Source organism: Muscardinus avellanarius (genome assembly GCF_963383645.1).
Source record: "Muscardinus avellanarius genome assembly, chromosome: 11".
Lineage (NCBI taxonomy): Eukaryota > Metazoa > Chordata > Mammalia > Rodentia > Gliridae > Muscardinus > Muscardinus avellanarius.
The window spans coordinates 74,726,021-74,743,407 of NC_137797.1; positions in this window are offsets into that span (position 1 = coordinate 74,726,021).

The window sequence follows — 17,387 nt, forward strand, 5'->3', positions numbered from 1 at the left end:
CAAGACTCTGAGCAACCATGTGAGACCCCGTTTCAGAACAAAACATCGTTTAAAAGCTGGGGATGCTGGGGATGTAGCTCAGAGGTAAAATGCCTCTGGATTTAATCCCCAGTACCATAAAATAGATAAGCACCTTAACACTGATGTGTGTGTGTGTGTGTGTGTGCGCACACACGCGCATTACTAGGGATTAAACCTAGGGGTGTTTTACTTCTGATCTACAACCTCATTCCTATTTTATTTTTTATTTGGAAGTAGGGTCTTGCTAAGTTGCTGAGGGTGTCACTAAGCTTCTGAGGCTGGCCTCGAACCTGAGATCCTCCTGTCTCAGTCTTCCAAGTACTGGGATTTCAGGCTTGTACTATCATACCCCACTATTTCAAAGGATTTTTTGTTTCAGTACTTTGAAATTATTACTTTGTAATAATATCATCAGAAAACTAAAACAATCAAATACAAAATTCTACCTTGTCCTGTGTCAAACCAGAAGATAATTTTTTCTAGCTCCACTCAAAATAAGGGAAAGTCAAAATGGCCTCTCAGTTAAATGTCATCCGGTCGAAAGCTCACTCCCAAAGCCGGTTTAGGCCCTTTGTTGACTGTTTGTCATCACAGAAATCTGGCACGTTATGTAGAAGAAAAGGATTAATGTGATTCCCAAGTAAACCTAACAGTGAAATCCAGCCGCAGTTACTCATGTTGATGGATGACTTAGAGCACTAGTACGCTGTTGTAAAACAAAGCTCACTGTTTATAAGACAGGGAGGCACTTTCCCTTCTCACATTTTCTCCTCCAGCATTTCTGAGCAGTTCCATTAGGAAGTAGCTGTTTTCCCTGGCAGCTGGGCACCATGTCTCCAACCCTGGGGAAGCGATTCTCTGGGGCTACACACACCCAGAGAGCTGACTCGCCACCAACAAGACGCGTGTATTGGGCAAAAGGGTTTGAAGAACATACTTTGCAAGGTGCATGTGCATGGCATGCTCATGTTAACCATTGCCAGAAAGACAAGAGTAGAATATAGGTGGGCTGATGCACTTATTTCTAAACTTATTATTTATAAAATTCAGTACCTTCCACTCTAGGTCTTGTGTGAACAATGAGGTTATGGGCCCAGCACCGAACACTAACTCGAGTGTTAAGAACTCTCTATTTCCATTTTAATTGTAACCATGTATCTTACTGTGTTAGACATGATACTGTTTCTGTTTCCTCATCTAAAAAAAAAAAAGCCTGGCCTACTGATTTCATGGTGGAATTCATTTTGTTGTCCCTAACACTCTATATAAACTTGTTATAGAAAGCTCATAAAATAAATATGATTTATTTGCCTAAAAATTACAGACAAAATGAGAAAGGAGAAGGCATATATTTTTACCTATCATAGTATTTTTAGATACAAACATATCTATTCAACTATTCTCACAAATGCATATGTTACATATGTAGTTTTTCCCCCCCCACATTTATATCTCTGTTTCCTTTCTTTTCTATCATATAACAAGCAAACAAACAACAACAACAACAAAAAGTTATCTCTGGATACTTCCCAAAGTGGATGTCCCCCCCCCCCAGGCGTGAGCCAATAAAGATTAAACTGGGGAGGGAAATGATCTGACCTTGGTTGAGCCTATTAACACCTTCAGGTGCTGGTTTCTCCTTGTACTATAAGAAAACCAGACACATAAGTTATTTTCAGAACTTTGTGTATTTTCGAATCACCTGTGTAGGTTTTGGGGACATTGGGGTAAGATTTATGCTTCTGTATATATTTTTAAAAACTCCCAAGTGATTTTGATGTACCCCAAAGCTAAAGAACTTCTAAATTCAATGATCCAGTGAGTCTCTAAAGCCTGGTTCTCACAATGATTGATATTTTTAAACATATATCATCTGAATATGTAGACAATTTTATAAACTATAAAACTGGAATTACATAAGTTAGGTGTGGTGGCAGATGCTTGTAATCCCAGCATTAGGGAAGCTGAGACAGGAGGATTGTGGTTCGTGGACAGCCTCAGCTACTTAGTGGGGCCCTTTGCAACTCAGTGAGACCCTGTTTCAAAATAAAGAATACAAAATAGGGCTGAGGGTAGAGCTCGGAGGTAGAATGCCCCTGGGTTCCATCCCCAGCACAAGAAAGAAAGGAGAGAGAGAGAGAGAGAGAGAGAGAAAGAGAGAGAGAGAGAGAGAGAGAGAGAGAGAAGGCAAGCAAGCGAGCAATTACACACACACACACACACACACACACACACACACACACACACACTTTAAGGGCATTTTTTTTCTCTTCCTTTTTGTGTGGTTTCTCCTGCTGCTGCTCCTCCTAGGGACCCCATGTGACTTTCCTATCAGTGATCATAAGAGAGCAGGCAGATATCCACCCAGTCCCTTATTCTAGCTCTAGGATACTGAATCCACAATATTAAAAAAAAAAAAAATTCAATCTAACTGAAAATGTCAATTCTTTTCCAAACCTCTGCCTCTTCTCATTCAGTATCCCTGTCTCCCTCCAAACAAGCTCCTGTAAACAGCAGTGTATTCTGTGCCATTATTCGCCTCTGTCTCCAGGGGAACTCAGTGTCCGGTGGGTGCTTGCTAATTGTTTGACAACTGACTAACCAGCACTGAAAAGGGTGATTTCAGTCTTTGTCCTGGCCTTCTTGGTAACTCTTACCAAGTCGCTGATTTCACTGGGAGTAAGAATGTCAGAGATGAATGAACACTGTAAAGGAGCCGGAGAGCCAGAACCCGGACTCTTCCACGATGGATCTGATTTTCCGAAATCACAGACCAAGGAAACCCTGGGTCCTTAAAAAAAAGAAGAAAAAATAATGGCTTTCTCCAAAAGAGTTAAGAGTTCTACAAAAGATTATACCCAAATCCAAATAAATATCATTTGGAATATCATGAAAATTTTTTGCTCAATGAAAACTACATCAAGAGCCGGGCGTGGTGGCACACAGCTATAATCCCAGTACTTGGGAGGCTGAGACAGGAGGCTCGTAGACTCGAGGACAGCTTCAACAAGTAGTGGGACTCTCATCAACGTAGCCAGACCTTGTTTCCAAATAAGAAGTAAAATCAGTCTGGGGTGTAGCTCGGAAGTTGAATGCCTCTGGGTTCAATTTCCAGTACCACACACTCACAAAAAAAGAAAACTATATCAATTTTCTGTTTCACCCCAGTCATAGTGGCTATCATCATATTCATAAAAACAAGAGTTAGTGGAGATGCTGGGTATGAGGTACAGAGAAGATAACCTTATACAGTGTTGCTGAGAATGTAAGTGAGTAGAGCCATTATAGAAATCAAACACTCAAAATACTCAAACACTCAAAACACTCAAAATAGAATCTACCATATGGTCCAGCTATACCACTTCTGGGTACATCCCCCCAAAAATTAAAGTTAGCATACTATAGAGATATTTGCAAACCCATCTTTATTCTGGCACAATTCACAATAATCAGGTTGTGAAATCAGCCTAGGTGTCTGTTATCAGAAGATTGAAGAAATCAGAAGATTGAAGAAAACGTGCTACATATACCCAATGGAGTATTATTCAGCCACGAATAAGAATAAAATCATGTCATTTGCAAGAAAATTGATGAAACTGGAGATCATAATGTTAAGGGAAATAAGTCAGATTCTGACAAACTAATACCCCATGTTTTTCCTTACATGTGAGATTTAGGGGGGAAGATGATATGAAAATCACAGGGAAACAGAGGAGAGGAATGAGAGAAAGAGGACAGTAAGAGAGAGCAAATAGGCGTGGATATATTAAAATGTGTTGTTTTATGTAAAAAATAATTACATTAATGTCATTGACACATGCTTGTAATCCCAGTCTTTGGGAGGCTGAGACAGGAAGATCACAGGTCCAAGGCCAGTTTCAACTTAATGAGAATGTTTCAAAATAAAAAATATAAGGGGCCATGGCTATAGCTCAGATGTAGAACACCCCTGGGTTCGGTTTCAGTACCACATACCCACAAAAAATGTACTATTGAAAGAATAAATTAAAAGTTTTAAAGAAGCCAGGCATGGTGGCGCACGCTTGTAATCCCAGCATTCAGGAGGCTGAGACCGGAGGATCGCCATTCACGGACAGCCTCAGGTACTTAGTGAGGCCCTCCGCAACTCAGTGAGACCCGGTTTCAAAATAAAGAATAAGAAATAGGGCAGGGGGTGTAGCTCAGAGGTCAAATGCCTCTGGGTTCCATCCCCAGACCTGCAAAAAAAGTTTTAAAGAGTTTTTGTTCTGTTTCATTAAATTCTATTATGTTTTCACAGAAATTAGATGGAGAGAAACTAATGTATATGATTTTCTAACTGAATAAAAATAAATGATATAGCTTATAATTTGGAACAGTTGGCAAGAAATTAATAAATGCTTTGCTGATGGATGGAAATCTTCATGAGATTAATTAGTTTACGTATGGGCCCCAAATCCTTCCTTCGGTGAATGGCTGTAGAAGGGAAGTTGAGGTGCGGCTTAGCACTTCATTCTCGACGCCTTCGTGGTCCTCCACTTTGCCTTTGTGTTCATCCACAACACCCCGGTTAATAACCAGGCCCAGGAGCACAGGTAACATCACATAGCCCATCCCTGAGGCGCCAGGAAGAATTATGCCAGAACCCATCAAGAAAATGGATTGTGCGTCCTTCCTTGGCAACAGGAACCAGTGTGCAATGACCCTCCCGGTCAGGAAGTCCACCCTTCTCTGCCCTTAATGTACATTACAAATTTAATTAAGAATTCAGCACAGGAGCCAAAGATCAAAAGAGCACGGCTGATTACACATCCTTAAATCCATATGAAAGTCAGTCCTGAGAGCACACATCGGCCTGTTCTTAAGGACACTTCTGGGACAGTCACGCGTGCTGGAAAGTGCTCCAAGAGAAGAGTTTGGTCTTCAGGGCTGTCAGGGAAACCTCCTGACCCACATACTGAAATAAACGCTAACTTGAGACAGGCTTGGGAGCCAGTCCCAAGTCCTTGGGAAGCACACCTCCACACTCGGGCCTTCCCACACCTGTGAGCCCAGCTCAAAGCCAAGCCGGGAGAACCAGAGGAAGCCCCAGAGAGGGCGAGGACCCTCTCACAGCTGCTTCTAACTCCCATTAGCGGCGGTGTCAATTTCTGCTCCTTTCCTTGAGACTCTTAAATAAAACGGCAAACATTACTTTTCTTCAATCACACAATGAACTCTTCTCACAAGTGAATGTAAAGAGGTATAGATTCACCTCTGCTCCCTCTCACGAGGCACAGAACTTAGAAGTGCAAGTCTTGGCCGGGCGTGGTGGCGCACGCTTGTCATTTCAGTACTTGGGAGGCTGAGACAGGAGGATCGAGGTTCGAGGCCAGCCTCAGCTACTTAGAGAGGCCCTCCACAACTAGTGAGACCCTGTTTCAAAATAAAGAACAAAAAATAGGGCTGGGAATGTAGCTCAGAGGTAAAACACCCCTGGGTTCCATCCCCAGTACCACACACACAAAAAAAGAAGTGCAAATCTTGCCATGTAAATATATCTGAAATGTTTGAAATGCCTGATCCATACTGTTTAGACATGTTTTCCATAGAGTTGGGTTAAGAAGTTGATAGAAGTATTAACTCAATTTAAGACCAAAGGAAATCAGGCATTCACTGAATAGAAAATCAAAACATATGCATATAGTTAGGTTTTTAGATGGCTTCCATATCAAGAGAAATAAATCTAATGTAAACTGATGTCCACCATTTTTAAATTCATAAGAGATATTAGTATTGGGAACTGCAAAACAATATTTTACTTATTATTTTTATTAAAATAAATATTATTTCTATGCACTGTTAACCAATGTGTGTGTGTGCGTGTGTGTGTGCATACATGTGTGTGAGCGCATGTGTGCACAGCGTGTATAATACTGTGGATTGAACCTAGGAGTGTCCTACCTCTAAGCCACACCTCCAGCCCTATTTTAGTTTTTTATTGTAACATGCGATCTCACTAAATTGTTGAGGCTGGCCTCCAACAATCCTCCCATCTCAGCCTCCTGACTACTAGGATTACAGGTATGCACCACTATGCCCAAGTCATTAATATTTACACACTTCATCTCTAATTCTTCTAACAAATTATCCTTCACTTTTTTTTTTTCAGTACCAGGGGCATTCTACCTCTGAGTTACACCCTCAGCTATGTTTTGTATTCTTTATTTAAAACAGGGTCTTACTAAGTTGTGGAGGTCTAACTAAGCTGAGGTTGGCTGTGAACCCTCGACCCTCCTGTCTCAGCCCCCCAAGTACTGGGATTACAAGTGTGCACCACGCACGGCTAGCCTTCACCTTATTATTCAAACCTAAAACTTAATATTCTTCTTACTTCTGTGCTTTCTCTCAATACAACAGCCAATCTACCGGCAAGTCTGTTGGCTTGGACACAACGTGTCAGCCTGTGTGTCCACAGGCTCTGCATCCACGGACTCAACCAAAATAAAAATTCACTTGTAACAGCCGGGTGCGGTGGCGCACGCTTGTAATCCCCGTGCTTGGGAAGCTGAGACAGGAGGATCGCACAGGTTCGAAGCCAGCCTCAGCTGTCTTAAGAGACCCTGTTTCCAAATAAAATAAATAGGTCTGGGAGTGTAGCTCAGAGGTAGAAGGCCCTTGGGTTCCATCCCCAGTACCACCAAAAAAATAAAAAAGTAAAATGAAATTTACTTGTACTGAACATATACAGAGAGACTTTCTTGTCATTGTCACCTCAACAATACAGTATAATAACTATTTACATAGCATTTTTATTGGGTATTGAAAGTAATCTGGTGATGATTTCGAGTCTATGGGAGGACATGCACAGGTCTTGTGCAAACACCCTGCCATTTTCTATAAGGGATTTGAGCGTCTACAGATTTAGGTATTCTCAGGGAGTTCTGCAACCAGTCCCTCAAGGGTAACCATGCAGATACCAACTGCATTTCCTATTTTCTCTCGCTCTTCAGCTTCCAGCACACTGATCTAAACCAAAATCATCTCCCTCACAGAGCACAGCAATAGTCAGCAAAAATTCATTTCTCTTCTCTCTCCGCCTTCTTCACAGCCATCTTCAGCAACAGCCAGGGCGACCTGACCACACACAGCAAACCTCCCTCCGCTTTTGCAGGCACTTAGGATAAAATCCGGACTCCCTGATCTGCCTTTCACAGTCAAGACCACTTCTGGATTTCCTGTCTCCTCTCCCTCCCTCCCTCAGTGCCCTCCAGCCACTGTGGCTTCCGCCCTGACCCTGGGGCTCCTCCAAACTCAGCCCCGCCTACTTTGGCCAGCTCTGGTAGGGGCCGGATCCTGCCCTTATTCTGTTTTTCAGAATTTAACTCAACGTCAGCATCCTCCCAAAAGCATTTTTTACAGATTTTCTGAAGTAGCTTTCCAATCCCGAACTCTCTTTCACATCACCCCGATTATTTCCTCCACTGCAGTGTTAAATACAATTTTCAGAGGCCATAGTTTTGGTCTCAGCTCCAGCACTGAGCACCCAAAGATCAAACCATTACAGGCCGGGTGTGGTGGCTCACGCGGTGGCACATGCTTGTAATCCCCGCGCTTGGGAGGCAGAGACAGGAGGATCGCGCAGGTTCGAAGCCAGCCGCGCGCATTGGCTTAGGAGACCCTGTTTCCAAATAAAAATGTAAAAATAGGTCTGGGAGTGTAACCCGGAGGTAGAAGGGCTTCCAGGAACCCCAGTACCACCACCAAAAAAAAAAAAAAAAAAAAAAAAAAAACCACCATTACAGAGTTGAATCACAGTAACTGAGTTCTGGTTGACTGCAGAAGGCTCTGCAGCCTATTAGGTAATTAAGCTGCAACCAATTAACTAGTTAAGTTATAACCAATCTGACTAAACTGTAGCCAGTGAAGTGTCTTGATAGCCTTGTTTCGATTTTTCTAGAAATGCCTTCTGATAAGAGTGATGGCTGGAATTCCCAGAACCTGCTTGGGTTCATGAATTTTGTTTTGTTTTCCTTTGCTCAAATAAACTCTACTAGATTTAATTGGTGTGAGACATTTTCCTTCTAGCAGTTTCAGTGTTATTGGCAGGGTCTGAACCAGAGTTCCTGGATTCCCCTGGAACATCCGGTAGCCAGGGACAAATCCCCACAGAGACCCCTGTGCTCACCTCCAGCTAAGACTAGAAGGTTCGTTCTCCCTCAGATTCTGAAGGTGTATGGATCCCTTTTTCATGCCATATGAATTTATTTATTTGATTTTTTGAGGTACTGGGGATGGAACCCAGGGGCATTCTACCTCTGTTCTACACCCCCAGCCCATTTTTTAATTTTGAAACAGGGTTTCATTGAGTTGCAGAGGACCTCACTAAATAGCTGAGGCTGTCCACGAACTGTGATCCTCCTGTCTCAGCCTCCCAATGCTGGGATTAAAAACGTATGCCACCATGTCCGGCCCATATAAATTTATTTAAACAACCTTTTTGGTCTAGTCTAGGTTTCAAGGTCATGATAGAAACAAACTATAATACACCAATAAATAAATTTAAAAAAGAGAGAGAGTTGTGTTCTGAAGGGAAGCCTAGTATCTGAGTGGGTCAGATAAGAAAAAAAAATGGGTTTAAAGGTAGGTAAAAGTAGTAGAAGATGGGAACCATGGGTTCATCTGGGCCCATCTAGGTACCACTGGTCAGTTACTGTGAAGCCTCTCCTCCTCTCTTGTAGGCAGCCTCATCACGCTGGGCGATTACACAACCTCTTTTCTCGGGTCCAGAGAAAGAATGAGTGCCAGCCTCGTGTTATTTCTTCTCCTTTTCTTTTTCTCTTGGGGTGTGTGTGGAGAGGGGTACTGGAGATTTGAACCCAGGAGCTTTCTACCTCCAAGTTATACTCCCAGCTTTTTATTTAATTTTATTTTGAAACAGGGTCTCACCAAATTGCTCAAGCTGTCCTCAAATCTGCACCCCTCCTATCTCGGCCTCCCAAGTACTAGAATTACAGGTACGTGTCAACCACACCTGGCTGTGTCTCTTCTTGTAAGGATGCTAATCCTATTAGCACTCCACCCTCAAGACCTCCTTAACCTTAATAACCACCTTGTAGATTTTATTTCCAAATGGAGTCTAATTGGAGTTAGAGCTTCTACATATAAGTTTTGGAAGGACACAATGCAGTCCCTAACAGACTATGAGAAAACTCTAAATTGAATCCCAGAAACAAAGGTATTCTGAGATTTTATTTAATCCAATATGAGCTGACTTTACCTTCCATTCTTTTTTTCATCTTCAGGATCTTTCTTACTAAAAGTGGGATGGGAGCTGGATGTGGTGGCGCACACCTACTTGGGAGGCTGAGACAGGAGGACTGCAGGTTCAAAACCAGCCTCAGCAATTTAACAAGACTCTCAGCAACCTAGTAAGACCCTGATTCAAAACAGGGTCTTGGTACTGGGTACTAAGTTCAATCCCCAGTACTACAGGAAAAAACAGTAGGATGGGGGTATGCAATGGTTTCTTTTTAAAATGCAGTAGCATCTTAGAAATATAATTACTAGCAGATTCAGATAAAAATGTCTGAAAAGACACCCACCAAACTATGAACAGTGAATACTTCTCAGGCAGAGCTATGAGCAGTGAATATACGTCAGGTGGAATTCCTAGACTGGGGTATAGGAGGGATGATCGATCTAGTGCTTTCTATTGTACAGATTTTATATTAGCAGGATTCTATATTATGAGAGAGAGATATGAGATGAGAGAAGGGACACATATTCCTTTGCAACTGAAAAGAAAAATTATAAATCTGGAAAATAAATTGAACTCAAAGTCGACATTTGAATAAGTTTGCTGTGACTGTCACAGCAAGGAACAGAAGAGGCAGCCGCCTTTTATTTTGCTGTTTCGGCGACTCTGGATCAGACGTCTACATTTTTTTACTTCTTTTATCTTTTTATGATTTTAAAGCTGAAAATAAATTCCATCGGGATTGCAGTAAGTGGTCAGCAACAAGCAAAAGGTGGAGAATTTTCAAAACAAACCTCTCTGGTGGTTTTCCTTATGTCTCCAATTTCTTTGTACATGTTTGTAAAGAATTGAATCTGAACTTATATCACTTTAGGGACTTAGTCAAACCTAAAAATACTGTCATATTGTTTAAGAATACCTACTTAAGATAATATTTTATCTGTTGTAGCTCTTTTGCATTTTTCTGAGTCATGGAGTTAGACATGACATGAAAGTGACTAATGAGGAGAGGTAGCTTATCCGTGGAATTCTCATCAGGTGACCTCCTCTGTCACCGTGACACAACTCACTTTTTCTGGCTGGGCAGCAGTCTGTCTCCCTATCTGCCACATAGGGACTAGAAGGAGAATTTGTCCTCAGTAGAGTATGCACTTGAAAAACTTCAACCACTTCAATCGGTAAGATTGGCAAAATTATTAACCAAAGTCACAGACATATGACATCTTTCAGAATTAAACTCCTAGCAATTCTTTTTTTTGTGTGTGTGTGTGGTACTAGGGGTGGAACCCAGAGGCTTTCTACCTCCGGGCTATACTCCCAGACCTTTTTTTTATATTTTATTTGGAAACAAAGTCTCATTAAGTTGCTGAAAACCTCACTAAGTAGCTGAGGCTGGCTTCGAACCCCTGCGATCCTCCTGTCTCAGCCTGCCAAGCGCGGGGATTACAAGCGTGCCCCACCACGCCCGGCAGGAATATCTCAACAGGCATCAAACCCAGGAACTACTTTTTCATTGGATCCGTTTGGGGGTTGTTTAAATGATTTAATTTCTTTTACTAACTCTACTATTAAACACTGAATGAGAATGAACAAAGTTTGGCTTCTCCTCCCCCGGATGAAATGGACCTTTTCTACCCTCTGACCTTTGGCAGCTTTCTCCCCGTGTATTTTTAGCCTGCACAGGAAATACGAAAGACTAAGGAAGTTGGAATGTAGCTGACCTTTTACCTGTAATGATACCAGCAAGACTAACATTTGCGGCCAGTGACGCGAGAACGGAGCTGACGGGAACTCTGCTAAAGAACGGAGCAGCCTCATTGCTTTGACCTGATCTCTCTCCCTGTACTTTGGAGTCCGTATCCTGTAATTACTTCACACATCATTGATTTTAAAACAGAGCACACTGCACTTTATAATTTACTCCTTTGGAAATAAACCATAGGAATACTAGCACAGCGCTGTGATCCTTGACTGGAGACCCAAAGAGATTGATGAACCGGAAATCTAGCAAGATTATCTTCAGTACACGCAGCTAGACCACCCTCCATCTAAACACACCTCTTGTTACCCAAGCCTGAGTAAAAGGTCTACATCATTAGCATGTCTAGTTGTAATAAAAGCAATTTACCAACATCTTGGTCACTCACATGTTAACCATAAAGCCTTTTACACTCAGCCATTAAAAACGGTTGGATGACTTTGGACCCAGTTCATAGAAACCCTTATATAATATTTGCTTCCTCCTCAGTTGTAAACCAACAAAAGATGACATCACCTTCCTTTCCTCTCGCCTAATTATATGAATCAGAATCAGGCTTTTAATTCACACCAAGTTAATAAATATTCAAAAGCACCTACAGACATTTTGTACATATTAACCGAGAAACACATATTTATTCTATTACCCTAAAGTTTCCTGGACAGGATTCTAGAGTAGTGAACTCCAGGTTCTGCTGAGGACGCCTCCACGGCTGCTCGCTTCCCTTCCTGGGGATACTACTCAGTGGTCTAAGATGTTCCCATCATTTACCTAAATTATTGCAAGTGCCAAACCCACTAACCATCCCTCCCCAACCCTCCTCTAACTACAGTCACCATAGAGCGCTTCCAAAACAACAAGCCTGATAATGCCTCTCCCCGACCTAAAATTCTTCTGTGGATTTTCACTGCTCCAAAATAGAAGGCTGGCTTTCAAAGGCAGTGAAAATGCTTGGCCCCCATTGCCTTCTCTGGCCTAATTCCTCATTATATTGCCAAGCCCTGGAATAGTTTCACTTTCTTAAGCATGTACTAAAGAAATTCATGTTCAGGGGATAGCTTTGTATTCATGTTTATTATACAGAAAAAAAAATTCTTATCAACCTTATCAGTTCCTAACCAAGCAATTGTTTTAGTGAAAAAGACAAGAATGTGGTATATAGGTATATTTTAAGTAACAGAATGATGTTATATAACAATTATAACCTAAGGTTGGTTGGTTTGATTTTGGTTTTGTTGTTTTGTTTTGTTTTGTTTTCGTTTGTTTGGTACTGGGGATTAAACGAAGAAGCACTCTTCCTCTGAGTTACATCCCAGCCCTTTTTATTTTGAAACAGGGTCTCATTAATTTGCTGAGGGTCTTGCTAAACTGCCGAGACTGGCCTTGAAACTGCTCACCTCCTGTCTCAGCCTCCAAAGTATTGGGATCATAGACTTGTGCCACCATGTCCAGCTTAACTTGAGTGTTGTGTTTGGTTTGGTTTGGCTTGATTTGGTTTGTTGGGGATTGAAGCCAGGGAAATTCTTTTTTTTTTTTAATATATTTTTATTGGTGCACTGTAGTCAAACATCTCAATGAAATACAAGACTTGTGAGGATATACAAGCACACATCATCCAATTAGCCTTTACCCAATCCCCATCCCACTCCCTCCACCTCCCTCAATCCCATTTTTGATTTAGTGTTTAACATTGATACATTTATTTACATACATCATGTGCTTTAAAGAGATTTCATCTTCCCCCATCCCATCCCCTCTGATTGGTCACCTTAATTGTTCCTCCATAGGGCCCTTTCATCCATTGGATTTCCTCCTATTACCCATTTCTTCCTAGTTTTTGCATATTAGAGAAAGCATCTGATTTTTTTATTTTCTGTGATATTTCTCTGTATATGCCACACTGCAGGTTCTGATCCCACTCTTGAAGGCCTCGGCACCGGCCTGGCCACCCAGCAGACTCTGATCCCGGCTCCAGCACCGGCCTTACCTCATGGCAGGCTCCGATCCTGGCCTCGGAGGCCCCAGCACCAGCCTTGCCTTAAGGCAAGCTCCTATCCTGGTCTCACTAGGCCAGGGAAATTCTACTTTCAAGCTATACCCCCAGCACTTATTTTATTTTGAAACAGGGTCTCACTAAGTTGGTGAGGGTCATGCTAAATCGCTGAGGCTAGCCTCCAACCTGCAGCCCTTCTGTCTCAGCCTTTCAAGAACTGAGATTAGAGACATGCACCACCACACCCACCCTAACTTAAATTTTTAACATTTGCCACACACATACATGTGTTTTACATTTGTTGCACCTCATCTGATTCTTCCAATAACCTTCTGAAGTGGTTTAAGTGAACAAGATAAGTGAGAGCTAGAACCATGGATTTGTTCACTCAATTTTCATTCATTTGTATTGCAAAAACAAAAGCCACATTCCCTTGCATTTAGGGTTTTAGAAAGAAACTGAGTCACAAAAAGTGGATAGCACTAGTGTGACATAGATATAAAAAGCAAAAAAGAGGTAGAGGCCATGGTCTTGTACTGTTTTCTGATGCTATTGCAGAATATCTGTGACTAGGTAATTTATAAAGAAAAGTTTCTTTTGACTCAGTTCTGGAGGCTGTGAAGTCCAAACTCAAGCATACAAATCTGGTGGGGGAGCATGCCGCTTCAACTTGTATTAGAAAGTAGAAGGGTGAGGGGTCTCTGCAGGAGAGGCAAAATCCAAGGGACAGCCTCACTTTATAACAACCCACCCTCACAGTAGCTAATCTAGCCCAGTCCTATGAGAGTGCGAACTCACAAAAGAAAGACATTAATCCATTCATAAGGCTCCAGTCCCAGGAACACTCCCCGCTAGCATCACCAACCAATTCGGCCACACTAGGACGGAGCCTCAACACTAATTTTGAGTACAAGCCCTTCTCTAAGTATAGGACCCACCTTCCTAGCCCTCCCTTGTTATTTCTACTAGCAAGTAGTTTAAGGTTACAGGCACTACATCCCAGAGGCTGTGCTAGCGTCCCTGGTGGTCATACACTAAAGCAGCAGTAACTGCCACAGCCAGCTCTTGATCCTGACGCAGCTCCCTTGATGTTCTCAGAGGTCATACTCCCCTGGTTGGTCAGCTTTATAAAGTTTTATAGTCTGTGTTAGTTAGCGTTGTCATTGCTTTGACCAAAATACCTGACAAGAACAACTTATTTGGTTCATGGATCATGGGTTCAGTCCACCGTCTGCTGACTCCAAGGCAGAAACATCCTGACAGCAGGATGTGGTAGAGAAACTCTTCTCAGTTCATGGCTGCCAGGCACAGAGAGAGAGAAAGATGGAAGTGGCCAGGGACAGACACAGCCCTCAAACCACAGTCCCAGAGACCCTCTCCTCCAGCCATGCCCCACCTCTGAGCTTTGCTGCACTGAAGACCAGGCTTCAACATATGAGCGTTTTAGGGACACTGCAAATCCAGACCATAACATAGACATTCCTGGATGATTTGGAAACAAACTAGAACCTGCTTCTTCAACTTTCCTAATGCTTTTGTAAGAGGTTAATCCTTCATATCAAATTTCTCCGTGTAAATACTCTCAGCTGCTTCTGTTTTCTTGTATTAAAACTGATAGTGTTGCTGGGCATGGTGGTGCACACTTGTAATCCCAGCATTTTGGAGGCTGAGACAGGAGGATCGCGGTTTGCGGACAGCCTCAGCTACTTAGTGAGGCCCTTTGAAACTCAGTGAGACCCTGTTTCAAAATAAAGAATAAAAAAAAATAGGGTTGGAGGTGAAGCTCGGAGATAGAATGCCCCTGGGTTCCACCCCCAGTACAGCAAGAAAAATAAACGGATAGTGTGAAAAAGTCTGTGTGTTCATTATACTCTGAGTTAAGCTGGTAAAACAAAAACACCCCAAATACAGAGTGTTTTATGGCTGTTGTTGTTGTTGTTTTGCAGTACTGTGGGTGGAACCCAGGGGCATTCTACCTCCATGCTACACCCCCAGCCCTATTTTTTATTCTTTATTTTGAAACAGGTCTCACTGAATTGCAAAGGGCCTCACTAAGTATTAGCTGAGGCTGTCGGAGAACCGTGATCCTCCTGTCTCAGCCTCCAAAATGCTGGAATTACAAGTATGCACCCAGCTACAGAGTGTTTTAAATAAGACAGAAAGCTTTTCCTCCACAGTCCATAAGTGGGTAGTATCACCCAAGAGGGGAGGGGGAGTATTGTGTTAGACAAAGAAATGAAGACTCCTTACTAAGAAAAATTATCAGTCTCTGTCATGTCTACTGCCCCTCCCAACATCCACATGTAACCTTTTTTTGCAAATAGACCATACCTCATGCCTATTTTTTTATATTATTTTTTTTATTCTTGCTAATTTGCTGAGGCTGACCCTGAATATACAATCTTCCTGTCTCAGGCTCCCAAGTAGTAGGATTACAGGCATATGCTATCACACCCAGCTGCCCATCTTCAAATAGAATTCTAATATATTGTCTTTCGTGGGAAAGTAGCAATAGTCAAATATCTCCTTTGGTCACAGTTTTTAAACCAAGCCTATTTTATTTACTGGTCTCTTTGCTCAGCCTGTTCTCTCTTTCAATTTAGTGTTGGCTTCCTTTAATGGCACCCACTGGAAACAGGCAACATCTTTAATGTAATCTTTGCTCTGGGCCTCCTTCCACTAAGTGGCTAAGAAGAACCCTTGACAGAAGGCACACGAGGCCGGCACTGGCATTCAGCTCACCTACCGCTGCTCGGGTATGCAAACAGATTTTCCAATCAAGATTGTGGAGTCAAATCTTTTAAGCACCATGTCCTATTAGACTGCAAGCCATAGACAAAAAGAACCTCCCTAATTGGAGCGACATTTCCTTCTATCTCTGCTTACTGGTTAATAGTTATATGACTTCCATTTTCTCTTGCAATATATTGTAAAAAGTGGTGAGTAGTAGCCAAAATATTGATATTCTGAGTTTTCTCCTTGAACTAAGGGCCAGGAAGCACATGGCCTATCTTCTGAATAATGATAGTTCACTTTTAGCAAATGATGGGCCACACAATAACAAGTGTTACTGATGTTCCTAGCTAAATATTGTGTTCATGTCACCCTCTATCTGTTGCTATCCAATGCCACAAAATTTAGGTTTTTGTGATAGAAACACCCCAGTTCTGGTACAAATGTTTGTATTAATTAGAGTACATGCTAAGGTCCTCTTGAAAAGGACCCTTTCTCAAATTATAGTGTCTTCATATCAAATAAGTTTGGGTTTTTTCTCACCTAACAGTGCAAAGGTGAACAAAGAGACTCTGCTATCCATATGTGACTCCTCCCTGGACTCTCTCTAGCTGCTTATAACCATTTTCCAAAATAAATAATTTGATAAAAGACCCCAAAAAGCTGCCCACACTGTTTCTGGCTATTCCTCATTGATGAGAACTTAGTCTTAGCCTTAGCACAACAAAAATGTTGTGAGATATTGCATCTAGCCAAGTAAGTGTGCCTTGCTAATACTCAGGAATCCCATTATGGAAAGAAGCAGCTCTGAGAACTAGCAAAATCTGCCACCAGGTGAATTAGAGGGTTACAGCTGCTTGACTCCAGATCTCAAAGGCAAAACTGTCTTCCCTATCTGCAAAGAATGTTTAGGCTCCTAATATTATTCTGCACTCTGATGGTACATTTTCTCCAGAATATGTTGTGATGCCTTCCTTTGTCATCTTGTTTCAGCTTATTTCATTATTTCTTTATTGTGGCAGTCATAATTTACTGAATGCCTACTATGTGCTGGACATGTAGTTATACAGTAAAAATACAAAGATAACTAAGCCAGAATCATCAAGAATCTTTATACAAGTGTTTCTATTTATTTGTATTACTTACTTAGAAAAATTGTCATTCTTTTCTCACCACTATAAATTTGTTTGAAAAAATAAATTCAAGAGAAAGGGTATAAGGAAAAGAGGTTTTTAAATTTCCTTTGATTTTGTCTTATTTACATTAATTGGCCTAACTAATTTAATGTAAAATGTAGTAATCTAATTAAATTAGTTAGTTAATAGCCTAAATAACTAATTTAATGTAAAATGTAGTGAGTCACTTAAGAAGTAAATATCTTGGCAATATATACATGACATATTTCAACCCAGTTATACCTACACACTCTTATCAATCAACTTCTATATTGATACCAGCTTCCCACCATGAAATAAAACTGCAGTATGCAAAAGACTTTCTTTCCTCCACCAAGGGCACCCCAATTTGGAATCCTCCTTCCTGTGGATCCAAACCAACATCAAAATATTTCTCACGAGAAGCCAGACACACACGAGTATGTATTGTGTTATCCTAGTTGCACATAAAGTTTAAACAATAAAAAGGAAAAGCACTTATCTATGCTT